Genomic DNA, 22611 nt, shown 5'->3' with positions numbered 1-22611 from the left:
GAAGAAAGGAAGGAAGGAAAGAAGGAAAGAAGGAAGGAAGGAAGGAAGGAAGGAAGGAAGGAAGGAAGGAAGGAAGGAAGGAAGGGAGGAAGGAAAGAAAGAAAGAAAGAAAGAAAGGAAGGAAGGAAGGAAGGAAGGAAGGAAGGGAGAAAGGAAGAAAGAGGAGGAAATAGAGAGAGAGAGGAAGGAAGGAAGGAAAGAAGGAAGGAAGGGAGAGAGAGAGAGAGAGAGAGAAAGAAAGAAAGAAAGAAAGAAAGAAAGAAAGAAAGAAAGAAAGAAAGAAAGAAAGAAAGAAAGAAAGAAAGAAAGAAAGAAAGGAAGGAAGGAAGGAAGGAAGGAAGGAAGGGAGGGAGGAAGGAAGGAAGGAAGAAAGAGGAGGAAATAGAGAGAGAGAGAGGAAGGAAGGAAGGAAAGAAGGAAGGAAGGAAGGGAGAGAGAGAAAGAAAGAAAGAAAGAAAGAAAGAAAGAAAGAAAGAAAGAAAGAAAGAAAGAAAGAAAGAAAGAAAGAAAGAAAGGAAGGAAGGAAGGAAGGGAGGAGAGGAAATAGAGGAAGGAAGGAAGAGAGAGAGAGAAAGAAAGAAAGAAAGAAAGAAAGAAAGAAAGAAAGAAAGAAAGAAAGAGAAAAGAGAAGAAAAGAAAGGAAGGAAGGAAAAGAAATGGTACTTATGTGACATGATGGTGTTATCTAACTCCATAAATGGTAAACAGTCTGCAATATATACTTACAGCAAATCAACACACTGTACATCTTAAACTTAATACTATACATCAATTATATCTCAAGAAAGTTGGGAAAATCCACTCCTCGTATGTGCCACTGTGATTAAGAGTGAACAAAGGAAGTGCTATCTGTATGCAGCAACAGAAATGGAAACGATGTTAGACAAAGATGAAGCGAGCAGAGGACTGAAGATGACTGTAATCCTCCTATAGGAAGTTTGCCTGAATTGGTGGAGAAATTTCATCAAGGACAGAAGAAGATACAGGATCAACGGAAGCATTCGACTTTTTATTTTATTTTTATGATGTTTATTTTTTCTATTATAGTTGATTTACAGTGTTTTGTCAATTTCAACTGTACAGAAAAGTGACCCAGTCATATGTACATATTCTTTTTCTCACATTATCCTTCATCATTTCTAAGGTGGAAAACATTGAGAAGTTTCGAATTTGATAAGGATAATTCAATATGGTAGAGAATGTTTTGGGTGTACATGAGATAAGTAATAACAGTTGGTGTGAGATCAGACATCATGGGATCCAAAACATAGGGCCAAGGAGGGGCTCTACTTCTTGTATAAAATGAGAAAAGAAAGATAGGATGAATGAAGATAAAGTCAATTTGTAGGACTGGTAGATAAGGGAATTTCTACTGCACGACCTCAGTTTCCTCAGATATAAGAGGGTGGACTGGTAGGAAGGACTGGTTGGTGTTTGGAGAGAACTGAATGGAGTAAAATGGAGAGGAGAGGAGAAAGGGAACTGAACAGACAAATGTAGGAGGATCTCCAGGAATGCTGTGGCCCCGTGTGAAGCTGGTGACTATGGATTTCTAGTGATCCCAATCTACCACGGAGTTTGATTCTCATGATTAATCGAGCAGAAAGACCTGAGTTCACATGATGGTCAGAAAGCGAGAGCTTACATGTATAGTTGGAACACTTGTGTGATGGCATAAGATCTGTTTAACAAGAGCAGAGGGTTAAAATAAGGTAAGTGAGTGCCTTTTGGAGATGAAGTAAAATAAGGAAGGTGATTTTTGAAATAAGGTAAGTGAGTGCCTTTTGGAGATGAAGTAAAATAAGGAAGGTGATTTTTGTCAATGAGGAGATGAAGAAACTGTCAAAGAAATGTCCACAAACATACTGAAGCCATCAGGATGATGGTGGGCGTTGGGAGTGAAGAAGGCAAGTCTGTCACCAGCACTAAAGTCCAGGATGAATAAAAGAAAATGACTTGGGAGCCAGAGGAAGACAACAATGAGGATGATGGCATGGTTCAAAGGAAAGAAACTCAAAGGGGCAAGGCTATTTCCTATTACCTGATCCTAGGTGACAAAGGAATTAATATCTGCTCTTTTAGACTATTTGGGAAGAAGCGTCCTCAGGCTAGAACCACAAAGAGAGGAAGATTATTATTATTATATAATTAATTGGCTAAATACATTTCCAAAGTTTATCTCCCCTATTAAAATATAAGCTCATTGAGAGCAGGGACCTCTCTTCTTCCCCACAGCATGAGTGAACCACAAGAATCCTATTGAAAAATTGGGTCTTGGAAAGAGTTCAACATGTTACAGAAAACAACTGTGCATCATTGATTCAAGTTAATAGTTTTGCCTTCAGGGGAATTAAGGGATAAGGTATTTAATTCACTTTTACCCAACTCATAAAATTTTGCTGACATAGTAAAATGACTCTCCCTTAAGAAAGTTCCAGGAGTTCCCGTCGTGGTGCAGTGGTTAACGAATCTGACTAGGAACCAGGGGGTTGCGGGTTCGATCCCTGGCCTTGCTCAGTGGGTCAAGGTTCCGGCGTTGCCGTGAGCTGTGGTGTAGGTCGCAGACGCGGCTCGGATCCTGCGTTGCTGTGGCTCTGGCGTAGGCTGGCAGCTACAGCTCCGACTCGACCCCTAGCCTGGGAACCTCCATATGCCGCAGGAGCGGCCCAAGAAATGGCAAAAAGACAAAAAAAAAAAAAAAAAAAAAAAAAAAAGAAAGTTCCAGATAATTTTCCCAAGCCAATTTAGAAATCATGAAAACATAATTACTTCCCTTGAATAGTTAAATAATACTGTAGGAATAAATTCCTGCTTATAGGCCCTAGAAGATCTTATATTGAATAAATCAAATATCTATGTGGAAACTTCGAAATCTGGAATCTGGTTTCTTTTCAAATGTGAAAGTATTCTATTTCTGTTCATACTTAAAGATTAATATTGACACAACTGGCAGGTGATACCAAAAGTCCAACATACCACTAGCAGTTGCTGTCACTCACTGTAGCTCCCTTCACAGGCACTGTCAGTCTGGGGTTCTGCTTTCTCAGTAAGGATTTGCTAAAAGTATTACAGAAAAGGAGCTACTCCCTGTTTGACGCCAGCATGCCAGGCTGAGTTATGTAATAGCTGGTTTCTGAGGGTCCAACATGTGAAATGCCTTCACTAAAGGCCTGGGGGTTCTCTGAAACTGACGTATTCTTAAGAGTCCTTGCCTATTTGTTGCTTACTTATTTAGTTCCTGAAAAAGATAAATACCTACAATGGCAAGAGACACCTGGATAAAATATGTAAGCAAAAGAAATACTGGTATATTTTTGGCTGCTTGCAAGAGTAATTAGAGGATTCTAATTATAATGCCTTCTAAAAATGGAAGGCAGTTAAGACATAAAAGAATGGACTGATTCTAAAACTATTTCATATTTCAGATTTTAGCCATCCTTAGCACCTCCATGACTTATAAGTATGTAAAAACCCAAAATCAATTATTTTCCATAAGATGTCCCGGTATTAAATACAGCCAGTTTCTTAGAAGGACTAGTCCTGTCAACACTTAACATTAGGACTACACAGTCTGTAGAGAGTAATGAGGGTTCCAGAGAGTCTAGAACCCATACTGTTACATGATACATACAGGTTTTTTGTATAGTTTCAAGGCCTATCATACGACGGAAGCTACTGTATGGGTTTAGATACTATCTTTCTTTCATAGACACACACACACACACACACGCACGCATGCGCAAGCATGCATGCAGAATCTTATCCATCCACATACAATTATAAAAAAATAATGACAAGTTGATTTTTGAATGCAAATTCAATGTACAGTGGAGCCAAGGTTTTTCTGTGTTTTTTTTTTTTTTTTTTTTTTTTTTTGAGATCTTAAAGAAGGCCCAGGGATTTGGCCATTAGAAATCTCCTGCTCATTTTTTTTTTTTTGACTTTTTTTATTCCTCAATGAATTTATCACATTTATAGTTGTACAATGATCATCACAATCCAATTTTATAGCATTTCCAACCCACAACCCCAGTGCATCGCCCCACCCCCCGAACTGTCTCCTTTGGAAACCACAAGTTTTTTCAAAGTCTGTGAATCGGTATCTGTTCTACAAAGTTCATTCTGTCCTTTTTTCAGATTCCACATGTCAGTGAAAGCATTTGATGCTGGTGTCTCATCGTACAGCTGACTTCACTTAGCATGATAGTTTCTAGGTCCATCCATGTTGCTAAAAATGTTCCTTTTAATGGCTGAGTAATATTCCATTGTGAATATGTACCACATCTTCTGGATCCACTCTTCTGTCGGTGGATATTTAGGTTGTTTCCATGTCTTGGCTATTGAAAAGGGTGCTGCAATGAACATCGGAGTACAAGTGTCTTTGCGAGTCATGGTTTCCTCCGGATAAATGCCCAGGAGTGGGCTTGCTGGATCAAATGGTAGTTCTATTTTGAGTTTTCTAAGGAATCTCCATACTGTTTTCCACAGTGGTTGCACCAATTTACAATCCCACCAACTGTGTAATAGATGTTCCTTTTTCTCCACACCCTCTGCAGTACCTATTGTTTGTAGACGTTTTGATGATGGCCATTCTGGCTGGTGTAAGGTGGTACCTCATCGTGGTTTTGATTTGCATTTCTCTAATAATGAGTGATGTTGAACTTCCTTTCACGTGTTTTTTGGCCATCTGTATGTCTTCTTTGGAGGATTGTCTGTTTAGATCTTCTGCCCATTCTTTGATGGGGTTTTCCAAGTTTTCTTGAATAAAATGTCAATGTTACAAAAATATCTTGAGAGTTTATATCCTGAGAGTTTATTTAGTTTTACCAGTTGCCTAAGTGATGAGAGGGATTGCCACATTATCTAGCCTGGATGGCAACATTAGGTAGAACAACACCAAGAACAACTACAATATCCATCCAGTTGCAACCCTTCTAAGAGTGGTATTGTGTTTGCCTGATAAACAATAGAACATCAGTCAAAGCACATGCCAGTGTACAGGAAATGGTAAAAATGCAGGACCACAGATCAAAAGGAGAAATTAAAACCAAGATATTTCACACCAGAGTAGGCTGTATAAAAGAAAAGCCCAAAGACTGATGTTCGAGAAGGCTCTTCACTAAAATGAATATACAAGCATAGTGCATTTCTTTGCTTCAAATTAGTCCAGGGAATTGGCTATCTCTAATGTAATCACCAAAAGTATCTAGAAGATCTAAGTAAAGGAACTAACAATCATTTTTAGAGCGTAAGCCAGAATGTTTAAACTCATAACAGTCCATTGGTTACTTAAATTGCTTTTCATTCCTGAAACGTACACTTGTAAAAGACTGTCGCTGGTCTTTTTTTTTTTTTTTTTTTTTTTTTGTCTTTTGAGGGCTGCATCCCTCGGCACATGGAGGTTCCCAGGCTAGGGATCTAATCAGCTGTAGCCGCTGGCCTACGCCACAGCCACAGCCACACCAACACCAGATCCGAGCTGCGTCTGCGCCCTACACCACAGGTCACAGCAACGCCAGATCCTTAACCCACTGAGCGAGGCCAGGGATCGAACCCTCAACCTCATGATTCCTAGTCAGATTCATTAACCACTGAGCCACAGTGGGAACTACCTGTCAATGGTCTTTTTAATTTGAATAGAGACTGCTGTAGACTCATAAGTATTAAAAAACAGATGGCTCCATAATGTGGCCAAGAGACACAGAAGCAAACTGGATCTGTGAAAACAAACTTAAAGCCTGAACCAAAAATTAATAATATTTACAAAATAAATGCAAGAGGAATTTTTGTATTCTCTACAGATTCTCTATTATTCAGATGCCTTTGGGAGGAGGAAGGCATACATTGCTTCCTCAAAGAGGTATTGATATAACTCTTTTATGACAATGCAGACACACACACATATACATGCCACAGACAAGAGCATACCAAGCATAAGGCAGAGCCTCAATTCATAGCCACAACTCGAATCCCTGTACTGAGCTCATGGGGTCATTGTGAGAATTATGCACATCATTTAGAAGGTTTTTTTCTAACGTTAGCTCTTTCTTCCCTTTCCTGTCCATCTCTGTGGACTGACTCACCATAGGCGGTGCCTTAAGACCCCAACCTTTGAGAAATAAGGCAAGAGGGCAGCTTCAGGGAGCACTCACGCCAGAGAACACAAGGCAACGTCTCGTACTTCTTTACTACTGCAGCAAACTCAGCACCACACACCCACTGCCTTTCCCACTCCTCATCTCCAGTGCAAAAAACGTTCTGAACAATCCCACACTGGCTTCACTAAAACTACCCTTACATAACGCCTTTTGTCATCTCAGTTTGAGGCATACTATGGGGAAGCTGGCTGAGACCAGAGACCACACTATAATGTGCCCAACTCCCCTCACTCTCAGAATCCCCAGTTCCAGGACAGGCACAGAGACCAAGCACAATACTATATTCTCAATGCCTTTAAGTATGTATTCAGAAATAAATTGAAATAGGACCCACTATTCATGGCACGGCCTAATATAGGTTACGGTATGGATTTAGCAAAAGAGAGAAAAAGTCAAAAAGGCAATTCGAAGAGGGAAATGAAACAAAAGTTAACTGAAATAATCCAAGATCTAAAAATGCCATTCGTCACGTTTTTCATCCTATGGGTCTGTCCTAAAATACATAAGCAAGCAACTTACATCATAAAAGATTTGGTATAAAACTGAAAGTGGAGAAGCAAAGGCTAGCAAATTCATCAGCAAAATGTCATCTCTGTGTCTTTACTATCATAGCTCCACCATCTGGGTTATATTTTATAGTTAGTTGTCTCGGCCAAAAATAAAAGATGACTGGTTAAGGTTGCTATTTCTATCAACATGACACTGAATTACAGTACTATTTTTCCTTGCTTCTAGAGATGTGCCATTTGTCTTCCTACAACCCTCAGGCAAAGCCTTTTAAATTTTAGCACCAACAGTCCAATCTCACACATAGCAGAAGTAGATCACTTCACTTGCACAACTATATCTGGGGGAAAAAATGCTTTCAAACTGACCCACTAGGTCTGTTCCTTGCCAAACTTAAGTGACCCTCAAGAGCTTTAATTTATATGCACAGAGCTCAATTAAAATTAAAATGAGCAGTGCAACCTATATGCACAATCACAATCTGTTGATAGCATATGCTTATATTATAGAGAAAAACAGGTTTTAAGTGAACCACCTAATCAAATGCCATTCAATAAGTAGTATAATCAGATCAGTCTACATCAAGTCAAAGTTCAACTGGATACCAAACTTGAGCCCTCACACCACAAATGCAAACATATTAATAAGTATTTGTTTTACTAAGATCATATGTAAAAATAGAACCCTTTATATTCACCCTACTGGTTTAATAATTAAGAATTTCAAAGTTATTGTATATAACCTTTCCCTCTTGAAAAAATAGGTTCGTGTGAGGGTAGGGAGAGATTTTTACACAAAGTTAATTACAGCAACCAGTTTGTGCTTAGTTGAATGTTGAGACAAATAACTCCATGAACTTTTCCCCATTTTATTTGACACATAAATGGGCAAGAACAGTGACATCCTTGGCTCCAAGGATTACATAGCACAGATATTAATGTATAATTTAAGACGTTAGTGCATTTATCTAGCACAAAGCCTAAAGAACACTCACACATATTTATTAGGGGATGTACTTGACAATATATTTCAGGCAGCTCCCACAGATGAAAATAGTGGGAAACTTTAGAAAAAATCCTAGCCCTGCTGAAAAATGGGTGCATGAACAATGTGCATGATGCACATAGCTGCCTTGACTTTTTTTACTAATAAAAATCAAAGATCAATTAATTAAAAGTACACATTTCATTTTTTTCAGAATATCAACTCAAATATTTGATGATACAGTTAATAAAATAATCGTGTGTCATGCATCAGCAAAGGACACAATCTTTAAGAATCTTTCTTGATGGAATTTTAAGACAAAAAGTTGTTATCTAGAATATTCAGAGATCTGAAGTTAGCTAGTACTGAAGTCTGAGATATCAATCAAAAAAGAAGGAAAATGGACATCCCTTTCCTTATTACAAAATCAATATTATTTTTGAACAATACTCATAATCCCTCTGGGTGTCTGGCAATCAATAAAAAAATGGATTATGTGAGGCTGAGAACTTTAGAAATTACAGTACTGATGAGAAAGAAATCCTTGGAATTCTTTGTACAATTACAAATGCCTAAAACTATAAAAAATTTGATTGATTCATAAACCATTTTTGTAACCCATGGCAGACCAAAGGGATGGAATAAAATTGGGCTTTAGAGATAGACTGGGAAAGATAAGCTCTATCTTTACTGAGAACAGAGAATGGAAGAGGAGGAAAGCCTTAATTTTATTGGCAAGATTTGGTTATAGGTGAGGAAACTATATGTGAGAGACACTGTAATAACTGAGTGTGTTCTTTAATAACCAGCAAAAAGAGGAGTTTCCATTGTGGCTTAGTGGGTTGCGAACTCAACTAGTATCCATCAGGATGCAGGTTCGATCCCTGGCCTCGCTCAGTGGGTTAAGAATCTGGCATTGCTGTGGCTATGGTGTATGTCAGCAGCTGCAGCTTTGATTCAACCCCTAGCCTAGGAACTTCCATACGCTGCAGGTTCGGCCCTAAAAAGCAAAAAAATATAAATAAATAAATAAATAAATAGCAAAAAGAATAGAAACAAACCAAAAGTGACATAAAGCTAGAAGTAGTTTTGAAATTTGAGAAACAAAGGCCTTTTTTTCTAGAGACTTTTAGGAGGTATTTAACCTACTTAAACTTTGCACTGCTTCTACACATTGATTTAGAGTTGCAAAGTATTTTAGAGAAACCAAGCCAATTGTTTTCAACATGCAGTCCTGGTACCAGCAGCACCAGCAACAACTAGGGACTTGTCGGAAATGCAAATAATTGGGCCCCAACCACAGAGTTCCTTCAAGTGATTCAGTTCAGGCTAAAGTCTGAGAATATTCATTTAGACTGCTCAGTCTTGGTGTAGAGATAAAGAAACTGAGCTAGAAGTCTTTGTCTCAGTCCCACAACAAGTAATGGAAGAGTTGGTTCTAAGAACCAATCTTCTTGCTTCAGCATCTTTTCCTTTAATGGAAAATCAGTTCATGGTTGGATTCATGGGGTTTCCTTTTCAGATACACAGCTAAAATTAAAATATATGTATATCTGTATACAATGCCAATTTTTAATAATTGGCTAATCATTTACTCATCAAAACATGTCTGCGGTGCATAATATATGATAGTCTCTAGGGGGAAAAAATACCTAATTTTTAATCTCTGTCTTCAAAAGAGTCCCAATGTGATAGAAGAAGTGGATACGTTAAGAAAGTAGATATGAAGCATCGTTATTTGTGATAAAGCAGAGTTAGAGATAGAAGTCAGTTCAGAGGAGGGAGAAGATTCTTCTGCCTGGGGGCAGAGCAAGTGACTTCAGACAAAGTGACCTCTGAATGATTCTCTGAACCCAGGAATCATCCTGCATTCCCCAAGCACTAAGTGAGCACACACTAAACATCCCAGCTACTAGGGATACAAAGACCGATAAAAGGCAGAGCCACAACTCCTAGGAGGTAAAGTCTATAAGTTATGCTGTATGTAACATACAAAAAGGGAAAAGGGCTGGTGAATTATTTTCTATCTGGGAGAGCAGACAATGATTCAAACAGGAAGTGATTCCAGAGTATCATTTTAAAACCAAATGTAAACAAAGAGAAGACAGTGTATCACTTGTTAACAAGGTCTACTTGAAAAAACATGTAAAAAGGAAATGTCTTGATCTATCCTCTTAAGCAATTTATAGAACTTTTATGGGTAGTTAGGAAGAAGAGAACAGGGGAGCTAAGACTGGAGAGGCAGGAGGCTGTGACCTTATCTTGCAGAGACACTTAAGCCAGAAACAGGATTCTGTCCTTTATCCTGAAGGTATAATGCCTTGGAAGGGTTTTACAAATGAGATGATGTAATTGATTTGTACTTTAAAAAGGACACTGCCAGCAACAACCAGAATAAGGGACTGAATCTCATCAGAAAGAATTAAACATCTAAACGTATACCTAAACATGCCTGGCTTCTACAATGCTGACAATCAAGAAATATCTATTGCACACTTGTACAACGATGTGAGATGATTTTGCCCCTACATTCAGATAAACATTTATGAAAAGAGCAAGTATATATTATTATATCTCCAGGAAAACATATATGTGAGTACAGTTTGTTTTTTAAATCCAAAACTTTACTAACAAAGCAACAATGTTAAAGATAAATAATCATAAAGAGGCTTTACTTAAATTTAATGTGAGACTGATAATAACACTATAAACATTGCTTTCAATCTAAGATTTATAAAACTGTATGTGAAGTTGATGTAACAAAATGCAAATTTTTTATCCCTTTCACTCTATGTTAAATCCAGTTTTCATGGACAGGAGAAGGGTGAAAAGTCATCTTTAATTTTCTCTATACTGTTAGGTCACCAAAAAACCAACAATTTACTGAACTAATTCAAACTTCCAACTCTCAAAAATCACAGGGTTCTCTGATTTATAAACAGACCTAAACTTTGCTGGTAATAAGCTTAGCAAAAAGAAAAATAGCCAGAATGTATTTTTCAGAAAATCAATTAACACCACTGAGAATTCCTTAAATATAATACTTTAAAGGCAATGTACCAGGAAGAATTAAAAGTATTTTCTTTTTACTTAAACTAGTTTTATTGATTTCTTTAAAATACACTAGTATAGTTATATCCATACTATTTGAATACATTTTCTTCTTTAAAAAGATAAAGGTTATGGGAAATCCCTTAAATTTTCTATAATAAGACCCGTAAGTAATGTTAAATCAAGCAATGTAATAATTAAAGCTTTCATTTGATTACGTTTAAAAGATCAAAATATTTTACATACACAAATATATCACAGAGTTAATCATGCATGGTTTAATTAGCTAATAGATTATAACTAGATCTTAATTATTTTCCCTTACCTCTTCCTGAAGCACCCATGCTAATACTAAAGATAACTGTTCAGAGAAATCCAAGCAATGGGGAAAAAGGAAATAAAGGAAATAATTCAGAATTAAAATACTGGTTTTAGGTTCCCTTGCGGTGCAGTGGGTTAAGGATCCAGCATTATCACTGAAATGGCTGCTGTGGTGCCAATTCAAGCCCTGGCCCAGAAACCTCCATGTGCCATGGGCACAAACAAACAAAATAATTTTTTTAAAAAAGTTATTTTAAACAAACTTCTTTCTCAGTTCAACTCCAGTATTAAAGTGTGCTGTTACTAAAGTTTCAAATACGTAAAAAGATATTAGTCAAAAAAAAACCCAAAAAGGATGTTATAACAAGTTGCTCTAAAAGTGCCTAAAAAACACTCCTTTAATCACTGAACATTTAATGGTATAATTCCTCTTTAAAATCTGAAAAAAAAATTAAGCTAAATTACAAAACCAATTTGTATTCTCTGAGCTTTTTCATCTCTCTTTTTAGTTACAGGCTGAGGTTTCTAATCAGTTTTTCATCCTGAGCCTGTTGAGCCATAATTTCTTCTTTACCCCATTTGATCTGTCACCCTATCCAGGTCTACACTTCATTTTCTATTTTACCTGCACAAAAATATATCCCATGTTGTCATCATTTCTTTATTCCATATCAAGCCCAATGTTTAAAATAAAAAATTCAAAACAAAATTTCAATTTCTGTTTCAACATATGAGATGACTCACTATTTATATGCTTTGGCTCATATGACCCAAGACATAAAAGCAGAAATCAATATTTATAAAGACTTTTCAATAGGTTAAATGGATTTGAAATTTGAAGAGAATGTTTCTAAAGGAGAAAAAAAAAATGTTACAGATAAGAGTGAATTTTCCAAGGTAGCCCTTAAGTTATTTGAATCCATAATATATAGGTAAAACACTATGCTGTTTTTGTCGTATGTTTATTTTTATTATACTTTCTTTATAAGATACACCTTGTCCCAATCTTTGAATTAGTAAAATATCTAAAATACAATACAGTGTAGCCACACATCTATAGTTATTAAAGGACAAATACTATATGGAGAGCTTCAGAGTCTAGAGCAATATCATCTAACAGAATCATATATCACTTGGAAATGTTCTCTATCCATCCTACATGGTGGCCCAGCAACATGTGGGCATTTATCACTTGAAATATACATTTTTTTTAAACAAAGCTGTATTTTAACTTTTTCCCTTACAGTTTTATTGAGATATAATTGGTAACAGCACTGTGTAAGTTTAAGATGCATAGTGGAACCACTTGATTTGAACCATGAAATGATTACCTCAAAAAGCTTAGTGAAGATCCCTCATCCCATATAAATTAAAAAAAAAAAAAAGAAGAAAAAGAAATCTTTTCTTTGTGATGAAAACTCTTATGATTTACTTCCTTTGCAACTTTTATATATAACATACAGTAGTGGTAACTGTACTTATCAATGCTGTAAATTACATCCCTAGTACTTATTTTCCCTGTAATAGAAAATGTCTACAGTGGGAAAATAAAAAAAAAATAAAAAAAAAAGAACTAGAGATCCTGAAAAAAAGAAAATGTCTAATTTTTGACCACACTCATTCTATACCCCCTCCCCCCACCCCCCCAGTTCTAGCAACCACATATGTGACCGCTTTTTCTATGATTTTGTTTGTTTTATTTATTTATTTATTTATTTTGGGGGCTGCACTCACCGCATATGGAGGCTCTCAGGCTAGGGGTCCAAACAGAGTGGAACCTGCCAACCTGCGCCACAGCCACAGCAATGCAGAATCTGAGCCATGGCTGTGAGCTACACCACAGCTCGAGGCAACAGTGGATCCTTAACCCACTGAGAGTAGCCAGGGATCAAATCCGCATCCTCATGGATATTATTCGGTTCGTTAACTGCTGAACCACTATAGCAACCCCCTGTTTGTTTTTTATTTCTGAAGTATAATTGACCCACAATACTGTTAGTTCCTGGTGCACAACATAGTGATTCGATATTTCAACGCATGACAACATCATCGCCAAGATAAGTCTAGTTACCATCTGTCATCATACAAAGATATTATGTTATCATTGACTATATTTCCCACCCTGCACATTTCATTCCCATGACTCATTTATTTTGTAAGTCTGTACCTCTTAATCTCCCTCACCCCTTCTGGAAACCACCCATTAATTTTCTGCATCTATGACTCTACTAATCTTTTGTCTTACTAGTTCAGCTATTTTCTTTTTTAGATTCCATATATCATTTGAAATCATAGGATTTTTGTCTTTCTCTGTCTGACTTATTTCACTTAGCATAATACCCTCTAGGTCCATCCATGCTGTCACAAATGGCAAGATTCCATCTTTTATGACAGCTAAGTAATAGTCCATTGAATAGCTATGGACTGAAGTTGCCATTTTTAACTTGAATTAAATTTAAACAATCATATCAGCCTAGTCACTATTTCACTGGATGGTAAAGCTCTGGACATATGCATTTCAAAAAATTCTGATGATACCATTTAGGAGGTATACTAATGACAGTGAAATCAAAAGAAAAAAGACACCCTTACATGGTGGACTGGTTATTTAATGACACCAACAAGCAAGGGTAACATGATTAAACCTAGAATCCAATAGCAGTAGTTACTCAGCCTGAGAAAAGTCTCTCCATGTGTGCAAATCACAAAACCAATGAAGGGTGCATCATTTGGATCACGCATTGAATGCTGTATGGTTTGCTATTACAGTCAAATATTACTTTCCAAGTCTGGATTCCATCCCAATTTTATGGATGACAAACTAAGCAGCATGGTGAAAGTTATACCACAACACAAAATTGTCAATACACCAATTTTATGTCCAATTTCCAACACGCTTTCTCCCTAGATTCAAACAGTGTGAAACAAACTCAAGATTAAATTTTTGAAACCAAGTAAGTTCATGCAGTGAAAATGTATCAACTATACTCTCTTAAAGGGGAATTTTTATCTTAAGGGAATCAGATTTTTAAGCTGAAATACAAACATTGATCATCAATATCAGTGTCTTACAATACTAAATTTGGGGGCTTTTTTTGTATAGGAATGAATTCTTCAAAAAATGTTAAAATCTCCATGTACAAAGAGAATACTAACTTCTAAGGAAAAGAAATGGAAGGTTTCATTTAAGTTTTCTTTCAAAAAAGATAAATCCAAACTATCCCCACTTACAGGCTATGGAGGGGTTTGGGGTAGAAAAGGAGAAATGGAAATAGATACTTTATTCAAAACCATCTCAACTGCCAGTTGCTTTAAAAAATCAGTTGAAGAACAGAGCCTTAGAAAACAGAATATCTATATTTTACTTTCATTAATTTACATATGTCAATATGAAACACTGATATGAAATGCCATGCCTATTTTGCAAATTAACTAAAACATATAAAATACGCTGGTTCTTTTAGTCTGTTTATAATAGGAAATTAACTGGTTATTCTTTTTTTCCAATAATTTGGAACAGCCATCCAAAACCAAAGGCCAAAAGTGTTCTAAGTACGTTCTAGATAATTTATAAAGCATTAGAGCCAATCTTCCTTCAGGGTTTCCTGAGCAGTGGCGGATCCAGCCCTACCACAGCCCGCCACCTTCTGACACCCAGCTGATCCGACTGGGGAGAGAAGTACATTATTTTCCACGAAGGGTACCCCTACCTTTGGGAGGGAAGGAAGCAGGTGTTTATTCCACAGGAACCTTTCCAAGCCCAAGTAGAGGAAGGTGCTAAAAGAATCAATCATTCATGGAGACTGACAGTACCTGTGAGAAGGCAAATGGCTCCAGAAAAATGCTTCATGAGAAAGCCCTTGGAAGAATGGTAAAAAACCACCTAAGAATAAAGAGGCTTCCCCCTTCCCGTCATGGAGGTTGTTAAGGGAGAGACCCTCGCTGTGGTGACCTACAGCTGTGGGACAGAAGGAACCATAATGTGGGGAGCCCAACACTATGTGGTAAATGTTCAACACCTCAGTGGGAAGCAGGAGAGGTGACAGATCCTGGTTTGTGGCACTTTTTATTTCAGTGGTGCAAATACTCCCACCATGGCCAGCTTCAAGCTACAAATGCAAAGGTACTGAATGCGTTGTGGGAAGAGACATGCAGTAGCATGCTATCATACAGTATTTTCCACCACAAAGATGACAACATCAAGAGCATAGATAATAAAATGCAATAAATTAATGAGGAAGTGATAAGTTTGAGTATATATTATTTTGTTTTTAATACAATTTATTTGATTATATAGTGTCATTAGTCATGGCTACGTTAGCAGCAAGAGCACAATTTTCCTGAAAACTTAACAATCAGCTCTTGTGAGTCAGTATAAGCCACCTCTTGCCCAGCACTGGAGGGTGGAGGGGAGTGTTCTTGCTATCCTGAAAACACAGAGGCAGTTCATCTGTCTCCAAAGGAAGAAGCACCCTATAGCAACTGTGAGGAAAGCCAACACTCATCAGCAGAGCTTTGCAGCAAAGCTAAAAGCTTTAGAAGACGCAAACTCAGAATAAAATCAGGGGTTCCTCGCACATCTGACATAGGTCTGGATAAGAAAGAAGACCTTTGCTTCCTTTATGTCTGCTTCCAAACCCAGTCCTGACAAGAAGACAAAAGAAACAGCTGGCTGTAGACTGACTACTTTCCTTCAAAAGTTCAACTACAAGTCTAGGTGAAGGTGAGAGAGGGAAGGCAAGTTAGAGCCTGTACTCTTAAACTGGGCTAACCTGGATTTTCATAATTGAAGATGATCCAAAATTATAAAAATCTGTCCAACATGTTGTTAAGAATCAGGAAAGAGTGAACGGACAAAATATAATTGAAAATAATGGCTGATGGTTTCCTGAAACCTCTCATCAAACTAGTGACGTAAATGCTTAAGGTGGTACTATTTAAAATATCATGTTAGGGAGTCCCCGTTATGGCTCAGTGGAAACAAATCTGACTAGCACCCATGAGGGCATAGGTTCGATCTCTGGCCTCAGTGGGTTCAAGGATCTGGAGTTGCCATGAGCTGTGGTGTAGGTCGAAGATGCTGAGTGGATCTGGCGTTGCTGTGGCTGCGGTGCAGGCTGGTGGCTACAGTTCTGATTCGACCCCTAGCCTGGGAATCTCCATATGCCATGGGTGCAGCCCTAAAAAGACAAAAAAACATAAATAAAAAAAAAATCATACTAGATATCCACTGCTAACAAGAAAACCAAGTTTTAAAAAACAACCTTTCCCTTAAAAAAAAACAACCTACTGTTTCAAACAATATCATGCAAATGGTGATAGATGCTGCCCCACTATTTCTATGCAGCCATTTTTTCCTCCATCATAGATTAACAGCAAATGAGAAGGGCCGTAAACTGCTGTAAATATGCAAGTCAGCATTATTAAGAACCATAACACTATAGTATCTTAATGCACTTTCTTTTAGTTGATCCGCACGAATGAGCTGCCAAGGTAGGTAGGATGATTATAAATAGTCACATCTTATAGATACTGAAAATGAAGCTGAGAAAAATCAAATGACATGCTAACTCAGAAGCCAAGACTTGAATGCACGCAAAGGCCTAACAATTAGGTATGAGCTAAAGAACACTGGTTTGAGAAGTCAGGCCCAGGTCCTAATCCTGCTTATGCCACTGACAGGTGATAGTAGGCTAATCAATCTCTCTGGGCCATAATTCTTTCTTCTATAAATTAAATCATTAGACTATAATATCCATAAAGTTTCTTCGAGAATCATGATTCTGCTTCACCAACAAGGAAAGCAACAGGTCCAGAAGCAGTGTAGTGATTATACAACTAAGCACACAATGATGCCAAAGGGAGAATTCAGGCAAGGCATACAGGGTACCAGAAATAAAACAATCTTGTCCTAAACCAGGTCTCAACTCAGAAGCTTTTATGTGCTTCCTGGAAGCAACGTTTCCAAAAGCATTTCCAAGTTTCTTTATCCAACTGGGCTTGCACGTGAGTGTAAGTAAAAAATGAAACTGAAGTAGAATAAGAAGGTATAGAGAAGAGAGTAATTTGAGAGGAAAAACTGCTAAGCAATCCACTTGAAAATTATATCTCACTCTGTCCTAGAAATTATCAAGAAATTTCACAGTGAAACATTTTATTATTTATTATGAGATTGGCTATTGTTATTAATCCTCTAAAAGTATTGCTAATTAAACACTACTTTTGATATTTAGGTTTTCAAGAACAAGCAGAAATAAAATATCCACATTAATGCACACTTGGAAAATAACAAATCAATATCAATGATGAGTCAGTACAAAGTAAATGGAAAAAAAAAAAGGAAACTTTCTGATTCATCTACATGCCATAAATGCATTTTTGAACAGGCAAAAAGTAATTACACATTTCTTAAACCAATTTACAAGAATAGAAGTCACCAGGTGAGTCAATAAAATATGAACTATTTTAAGTTCTTGCCCTTATTTCTCTATAATTTATTATTTCTCCCAAACCTATTGATTGCTGTACTATTTAAAACTCACGTGTTTCATGTGGGGGAGACAATCTCTCCTTTATTTATATCTTTTTTTTCACATCCATAATAAAAACAGAGAATAAAAACATGTGAACAAAAATAGCCATGATTAGGTAATTTAGTACAGGAGGTAACTTCTAAAATGATTCTAACATCCTAACCCAAAGAGGAAACTTTCAAGCTGACCTTGTAAATGAAGCCTGGGAATCCTAATAAGTTCATAATTCAGTTTTGACCCACCTATGCAGGGATTCTGGGTCATCACTTACATGAGTTTCCCCACATCTCTTCTTTTTTTTTTTTTTTTTTTTTTTTCTTTTTAGGGCCATATCTAGAAGTTCTCAGGCTAGGGGTCAAATAGGAACTATAGCTGCCACCCTATGACACAGCCACAGCAAGGGAGGATCCTCTGGTACCTACACCACAGCTCACAGCAATGCCTCATCCTTAACCCATTTAGCAAGGTCATGGATGGAACCCGCATCCACATGGATACCAGTCAGATTCATTTCCACTGAGCCACAATGGTAACTTCCCTGCCCCAACATCCCTTCTTCATTCTCTGAAACACAAGGCTGATTTGAAAGGGTGCTAACATGGAGTAGGCATTCAATACAATTCTTCATTTCCTAGCAGAGTTCCATGAAGAAAGGTCACATGGAGTTCCTGCGGTGATAAGTCCGACTAGTATCCATGAGGATGTGGGTTCGATCCCCGGCTTTGCTCAGTGGGTCAGGGATCCAGCGTTGCCATGAGCTGTGGTATAGGTCTCAGACACAGCTCAGATCCCACATTGCTGTGGCTGTGGTGTAGGCCGGCCAGCAGGTGTAGCTGATTCAACCCCTAGCCTAGGAACTTCCATATGCCATGGGGGTGGCCCTAAAAAGACAAAAAGAAATAGAAAGGTCACAGCTTTGGTAAGGCTTCCTACACTTCTCAGCAAAGACCTCAAGTATGCGGATGAGAAACAGCTATAATGACCTTTCAGGAGTTCAGGAATCTCATGAGTAACTCATGTTATCCCCAGGAATTGAAGGATGCTTAAGTGTCCTTTTTCCTGCTTCTCACACAAAGCTATTAACTACCACCTCAAACCCACTCATCTATCCAATACACATAATCCAACCAAACTTAATGAACATGATGGCAACCATGAGACTGAAAAAAACAAAGGACTACTATTCATTCAGCATTTATTTGCCAGACAGTGCCTTAGGTACTTTTGAGCAAATTGGAGGTCCAGACACAATAAATAAGCTGTATAAGGAAAGAGATAGTAAGTGATTCAGCTGGGATTTTACTATAATTGGATTTTATCCTAAAGTCCATGCTCCTTAAAACTGAGTAACTCTGCCTCCAATATTTAGCTGTTAACAATAATTCATAAAACAGTTTCTCCAGGGAAGTTTATACTAAATAATTGACCAAACAACCCACAAGACTCCACAGTTAATAGCAATAATATATAAAACTCCCTTCTCTATGGTCTTGGAACCAGGGCTATTTACAGTCCCTGAAACTTAGAGTAAAGTCTTCATTTCTAGCTTAAACAGTCCAAGAAGAGTGAAAATCACACACACAATAATGTACAGCAAAGCTGTCAGGAGCAACAGAATATAAGTAAAAATCTGAGATTTATGAAAAAAGGAGACCTGGTAAGTCTTATTAGAAAAGGCATGAACAAAAGAGTATAAAAAAAAAAATCTATTTTATCTACTATGTCAACTACTTGGGCTAAAGGACCTAGTGATTACAAGGAAATGTACATTTCAGCTCCATCATAGAATGACCAGCATCATATTTTAGCACATGAGAAAAATTCTATTATTCCTTTCAGTCTAATAGAGTAAGGGAAAAATGGGATAGCAGTAGCAGGGAAAACTGGAATGGAAACACTGAGTTATTATGAAATAATCATTATGTCAAAGGAATAGATACATTTGCCTGCACCCTTCCTATTCTTATGCCCAGAGGTGTGTGATTATCTTATAATCATTGCTGTTCTCCAGAGAAATACATTTTGCTTCATGATACAATTTCTGAAAAATGAGAAACATATTACCAGAGGTGCTTGTTAAGTTGATGATGATGACATAAAGTAACTCACATTTGTCACTAAATTTCAAGAGTCATCCATTATTGAACACAAAAGACAGATTTCCTACATGAGAGGAAACATGAAATGCAAAGAAAGTGAGAGAGTCATTAATTAACATTGATATAAGACAGTGCACTATCAGAAATACTTATGATTTCAGTCTTCTTGGGAAAAAGGGTCCATATACAGAAAGGTAAAGCATCAAAGACAGACAGAAGAGTAAATACAAGGTTTATTTTATGTTTGCCAACTTCATTACTGATAGACACTATCATCATCCTGTTATAATCACTGTGCCCCAGTGAACAGTAAAATTATTTTTAACAATCCATTTGTTTTATAATCGCTAAAACACAATGGCTCTAGTTAAATTCCTATGCAAAAATATGACCATCCACCCCTAAATCGGTCCTTTATCTGATTTAAGAGAAAGGACTAATTCTTCTTTAAATAACTGTTATCTAAAGCAAAATATTATCAGTATATTGAATCCATCCTTACTATTTTATTCTTTGCTATCTATATATATTCTTAAGACATAATAAGATAATTAAAGTGTTTATTCATGAGTCTACAAACAAAACTAGATTTAACGTGCTGCCTTGAGAAATACTTTTCAGGCTTTTTTCTTACCTTGATAGGAAAGAGAGAACTGTATGTTTAATATTCCTGAAGGAAATAATCATTAGTCTTATCATTTGCTTTTCACCAATACAATGTACATATAAACTCACTGAAGATGACTTGTGACTGTTCCTCTATTACGAGATCTTCTTCAGTCATTTCTTGTATTATTACCCTCTTCAAAAGAAATGATCCAAGTAAAATCATGTGCAATAAGCTCCCTCTCTGATGTCACAGACAGAAAGAGCAATCACATCAATCACTAATATCCTTGTCAAGTTAAAATCAGACAGGAGAACAACGTGGTAAAAAGCGTCTCAAGCTCCTAAATTCAGGGCTAATTAGCTCCAGAATGGTCCCAGAAGGCAGGAATAAAGACAGTTTAATAAAATGCCCCTAAAATTCAGCTCTAAAAGTCCAGTGTTTGTCAATCGTGTAAGAAAAGTAAACTGTCCCGCAAAAATGTAACTAATTCATTCATTAAATTCATTCATTTCTCCATTATTAGAATAAGTACATGCCATAAACTTGTCACTGAAAATACACGACAAAAAAACTAAATTTCCACAACCACATATATGAAAAATATTACATGGTATTTCAAGTAATAAAGCTGACCAAGTTCTGAATAGGTAAATATCTCTGAAACAATAAAAATGATGAATCAAAAATGTATAAGTACTTAAATTGAGATAAAGTTTCAAGGAGTAATTTTTTTTTTTTTTTTTTTTTGCTTTTTAGGGCCACACCCGCAGCATACGGAGGTTCCTAGGCTAGGGGTCAAATCAGAGCTACAGCTGCTGGCCTTACCACAGCCAGAGTAACTCAGGATCTGAGCAGAATCTACAAGCTACACCACAGCTCACGGCAATGCCAGACCCTTAACCCACTGAGCAAGGCCAGGGGTCGAACCTGCAACCTCATGGTTCCTAGTCAGATTCGTTTCCGCTGCACCACAACAGGAACTCCAATGGGTAATTCTTAACTTTAGCAATTAATTTTGTACTCAGCACTGAGCAAGGCAATATAGAGAAGAGATGTAAAGGACAGTACATGAAGCCTGTCTTCAGGAGAAGAAAAATTATTTTTGAAAGCATCTCTCTATAATGTTAGGCAGTGCATCAGGACATTGGCCTACAAAGCTAAAACAAAGACAATGCCAGCAATCAAGAAACCAGAGACTAGGTGAAATAAAGGAAGTTACAAAATGACATTACATGGGCTACAGCAGATGTAGTTGCATAGATCTGCGGAAACACAGAGGATGACTAAATGTCAGGTGAAGCGAAGAGGCTCAAAAGAAGGTTACATTCCAACTAACATGAAAGTAGAAATGGGTATGATTTAAGGGACCTGTAAACCAGGCGAAAGATTTTGATACCCCCAAGTCAGTTTGCAGGATGCCTTAATTTTAGATACTGATGCCAAAGAGGCCAGTTAATCAGGAGAATGGCATATAGAAATCTAGTAATGCTGGGAATAAAGAATGTTACCCGGATCTGAAACACATTATAAAGTCAATGAAATTCAAGAACTGACTTTCTTATGAAAAAATGAAGAGGGGTTTGGGTTGTGATAAAACTGAGTTCCAACTGAAAATTTTCCAACCAGGGAGATTCTGAGAATGATGTGTCACTGATCCAAATAAAGAAACTGGGACACACTGGAGTATAAAGAGTAAATATAAACAGTTCATGTCGAAACTATTCATAGATGAAAACAGAAAATGGCCAGCTACACTTCTGCAAAATCTTTCTTTACTTACATGCATTTCTGTTACCACCAGTCTAAGTCCTAATGATAAGGACTGGCAGATGTTAAATTTGGGCTGGTTGTTTTTAAGTATCTTAAAATCATTGATGTAAGTATGTACAAAGCAATATATTCTCCAAAAGTAACTCCTCCTGTATAATGAATGTGTTGCATTTTTCCTATGTAATAAGGCAAAAATCAATTTAGCTTTCTCTGTGGCTACTAGAAAGTCTTTAAACCCATTAAATTAACTTTCCTTTCTGCTGATTATACTTTCTAGTTGATTATCCTTAACCCGTAGGAGGCATTCCTTACTTTTGTGCCATGAAGGTTTCCTAGAAACCACATCTCACAGATAGCCTTAAAGAGGATTATGCTTCCCTATAGGAATGATGCTATAAGTTGGGTAGAGTGTCTGGCTTCAATAAATTATGATGATGTCAATCAAACATTATGAAAAACAAGAAAAAATGCAAATATATTCATACACAACTATAATTATTTTAACTAGCAAAATTATACACCAAGTCATCTCCTAGAATTTCAGTACTGAGGAAACCTTAGAAAGTGTCTAAATTGCA

The 22611-nt window shown here is 37.0% G+C and overlaps 1 protein-coding gene and 2 long non-coding RNA genes across 45 annotated transcripts in view; 2 read left to right on the top strand and 1 right to left on the bottom strand.

Moving 5' to 3' along the window:
* The window catches only part of PTPRK (protein tyrosine phosphatase receptor type K), a 560031-nt gene that overhangs the window by 286254 nt on the left and 251166 nt on the right, over positions 1–22611 (bottom strand). The gene's annotated exons all lie outside the window — the stretch shown is intronic.
* LOC146406025 (uncharacterized) lies at positions 1005–4835 on the top strand. The gene is made up of 3 exons (XR_014803952.1): positions 1005–1102; positions 1179–1752; positions 1810–4835. It is a non-coding gene; the product is annotated as an uncharacterized LOC146406025 (long non-coding RNA).
* On the top strand, positions 5343–12618 carry LOC146406024 (uncharacterized). Its single transcript, XR_014803962.1, has 2 exons — positions 5343–5401; positions 8642–12618. It is a non-coding gene; the product is annotated as an uncharacterized LOC146406024 (long non-coding RNA).

Source organism: Sus scrofa, chromosome 1, assembly GCF_054392235.1.
Source record: "Sus scrofa isolate SSC_HxYL_T2T_F1_AM1 chromosome 1, Sscrofa_HxYL_maternal_Yorkshire_Landrace_v2.0, whole genome shotgun sequence".
NCBI classification, from domain to species: domain Eukaryota; kingdom Metazoa; phylum Chordata; class Mammalia; order Artiodactyla; family Suidae; genus Sus; species Sus scrofa.
The sequence above is the reverse complement of the archived record's forward strand: the minus strand, read 5'-3'. Positions and strand labels throughout refer to the sequence as shown.